The sequence below is a fragment of the Capsicum annuum genome, chromosome 5, assembly GCF_002878395.1.
Source record: "Capsicum annuum cultivar UCD-10X-F1 chromosome 5, UCD10Xv1.1, whole genome shotgun sequence".
In the NCBI taxonomy this organism is placed as follows: domain Eukaryota; kingdom Viridiplantae; phylum Streptophyta; class Magnoliopsida; order Solanales; family Solanaceae; genus Capsicum; species Capsicum annuum.
In genome coordinates, this window is record NC_061115.1 from 40,857,415 (window position 1) to 40,860,968 (window position 3,554).

The window sequence follows — 3,554 nt, forward strand, 5'->3', positions numbered from 1 at the left end:
TTGTCAAATGCATAAACAAGCACTAAAAGCTCCTTTTATATGACCGTGTAATTAATCTGGGCAATATTCAAGACTTTACTTACATATTAAATAGAATGAAATACCTTTCCTTTTTGCTGTCCCAAAACTACTCTCACAGCCACATCGCTGGCATCACACATCAATTCAAATAGTAACGCCCAATCTGGAGAAATCAAGATGGGTGCTTTTGTTAGTTTCTTCTTTAGCCTCTCAAAAACTTTTTGACAATCAGCCCCAAAATCAAAATTTGCTTCTTTTTGCAACAACTTACACATAGGGCTTGCAATCTTAAAAAAATATTAGATAAACTGCCTATAGAATCCCATATGCCCTAGAAAGATTCTCACTCCCTTTATTGTTATTTGATATGGAAGATTTTCAATCACTTCAACCTTGCTCTACCCAATTCAAGTCCACTACATGACACCTTATGCCCAAGGACTATTCCTTCCTTGACAAGAAAGTGGAATTTTTCCTAATTCAATACAAGGTTCATCTCTTCAGAACGAGTTAGGAATCGATCTAGATTATGCAAGCATACGTCAAAAGAGTTACCATAAACAGAGAATTCATCCACGAATACCACAACAAATTCTCCAACCATGTCTTAGAAAATTACCATTATGCATCTTTGAAACATTGCAGATGTATTGTAGAGGCCAAAAAAGCATGCGTCTGAACGCATATATGCCATATGGGCAAGTAAAGGTGGTATTTTATTAATCTTTTGGTGCTATTGTGATCTGATTATACCCTGAGTAACCATCTAGAATAAAATAGTATTCCCACCCTACCAATATGTCCATTATTTGATCAATGAATGAGATGGGATAATGATTTTTTTGGTGGCTTCATTAAACTTTCGGTAATCAATGCAGATTCTCCATCTAGTTACCATAAGAGTGGGAATCAACTCATTAGCTTAATTGGTCACCACATTCATTCCACCTTTCTTTGGGATGCAATGCACAGGACTGACCCACTTGCTGTCTAAAATGGGATAGACAATCCCAACACCAAGCCACTTGATGACTTCTTTTTGTACCACTTCCTTCATCACCAAATTTAATTGTCATTGTTGCTACACACTTTCCTTGTAACCTTCTTCCATGTATATATTGTGCATACAAAAAGCTAGATTGATCCCCATGATGTATGACATCTTCCATCCAATTGCCTTCTTTCTTATTTTCAAAACTGCCATTGCTTTCCTTACCCGTACATTTGATAATCCTATAGACAAAATAATAGGCAAGGTATCATTATCACCACTGGAAACATATTTTAAGTGCTGAGAAAGAGCCTTAAGCTCTAATTTTAGAGCTTTATCAACTGAAGCTTTCAAGAGATGGGCCAATTGGCCTATCTAATGGCTCAAAAGGCAACTATCTAGTGTCAATAACTGCCAAATTCATAACTTAAACCAGTTCCAGTGCCTCTACATCGCCATAAAGATCATGAACTATCAAATCTCATTCTAGTGGATTATCAGACAATAATAGATGGAGCTTGGAAGCAAGGTCTATAACTAAAATGAAAGATAATTCTTCATATATAGAAGGCAACTTCAGTTTCTTGTATACATCAAAACCGTCCACTTTTTCATGCGCTCTCATAGTCATCTTCCCTTCAGCTATATCAATAAGTAACTTCTTTTTTCTAGGAATGGGTGTCCTAAAATAAATGGAATAACTAGATCAGCTTTAAAATTAAGAATAAAAAATTCAATCGGTAAAATCAGTGATCCCATTTGCACTAAGAAATCTTCAATAATTCTATCAGGCCTAGCAAGGTACCTATGAGCCAACTACAAAACAATGCTTGTAAGTTTGGGACTCCCAAAACCCATATTTTAGAACTAAGATATAGTCATAAGATTGATACTCTCCCCCAAGTCACATAATCCATGAGCACTGATGGCCTGCCCAATAGTGATATAAAACATAAAACTACCTGGATCCTTCAGCTTCATGGGAAATTTGTTCTGTATCTTAGATGTGCACTTCTTAGTAAGTGAAACTGTAGCATACTTTGTCAACTGGTTCTTGTTTACCACTATGTTTTTTCGATACTTTTCATATTTTGTAACACTCTATAGAATATCAACAAGAGGGATATTTACATGAACCTACTTTAGAATATCCAAAATAATATCAACAAGAGGGAGATTTACATGAACCTACTTTAGAAGATCCAAAAACATCTTATAACTTGTCTCCTCTTGGTGCTTTCACTGCCTTTGAGGAATGGGTAAAGGTATAGTCTTCTTCTCCAGTTGAGTTTCATCACTTGCAACTTTCTTTGACCCCTTTCTTCTTATTCTCTTTAGGATCATCATCTGTAGCGGTGGGACTAAACTTCTCTAGCTCCACTTCCTTTAACTGCAAACCACTCCTTATTGTGATTGCATTTACCTGTTGAAATGTATTTATTATTTATGCCAACTGTGCAGCCCCTAACTTTATGCTGTTGAACTAATTAGTAATCTGATTTTGTAGTGTAATAAGTTGAGCTGATAAGGCGTTGAACTAATCTACTTCTAATGTACCTGCAACCTTCTTAGGAGCACTCCTCGAGTCAATAGCCATTTAGGATTCCCTTATGAAATTTGATTCAGTAATGTGTATAATTTATCGTAAGTCTTATCAGGAGCTTGCCCACCTGCTTCTGAATCCAAGAGAATCTTGGTATTTGGCTCTAACCCCTTAATGAAAGTATGAACAAGAAAATCATTATACTGATTAAGGTGAGGGCAATTTCTTAGCATACTCTTAAATCTCTCCCAAGCTTGGTAGAGATTCTCTTCTTCTTTTTTTATGAAACTCAGAATCTTACTTCTCAAACGTGTAGTCTTCCTTGATAGAAAAAATCAAATAAGGAACTTTCAAGCTAGATCTTCCCAAGAAGTAATAGAGAGTGGTGGTTTAGCATTCAACTACTTTTTTTATTCCCTAATTAAAGAAAAGGGGAAGAGAGTCAGTCTAACATAATTAGTTTTCACCTCTATTGGAATATAGGTATCACCTATTTCCAGAAAGGTCAATATGTGCTGTCGAGGGTCCTTATGTAAAAATCTAACAAATTGCCCTGCCAAATTCAACAACTGCACCATATTCTTCTTTAATTCAAATCGACCCCCTGGCTCTGGCTTGCGAATACTATTAGTAAAATGGTTTATTAGTGGTATTTCCACCTCATGAACAGGTCTAGCAGCTGCTTGAGCAGGAGCAATTGGAATAATTGGAGCTGTAACATGTCTAATATTTGGATCAACTAGATCGTTTGGATCAACAAGATTAGGATCTCTGTGTTCAGCCATTTGATCCTACTGAATTAGATATTGAGGTATTCTCCTCTTTTGAAATACCAATTTTGGTTCTAAATAAGGCTCTACCAACTCTCTATCTCTCGGCAGTCCTGTATTCAGCTCGTCCTATAAAAAGTTCGCTAATAAGATCAAGTCGTTCACACTTAAACTTACTATCAAACACTGAAAATTTAGAAAATTACTAATTATACTAGTCCCTGGCGAT

At 36.0% G+C, this 3,554-nt stretch overlaps 1 non-coding gene across 1 annotated transcript; it reads left to right on the plus strand.

Annotated features, from left to right (window-relative positions):
* The first annotated feature begins 2,759 nt into the window (after positions 1 to 2,759).
* LOC124899063 lies at positions 2,760 to 2,866 on the plus strand. The gene has a single exon (XR_007056202.1). It is a non-coding gene; the product is annotated as a small nucleolar RNA R71 (small nucleolar RNA).
* The last annotated feature ends 688 nt before the right edge of the window (positions 2,867 to 3,554 follow it).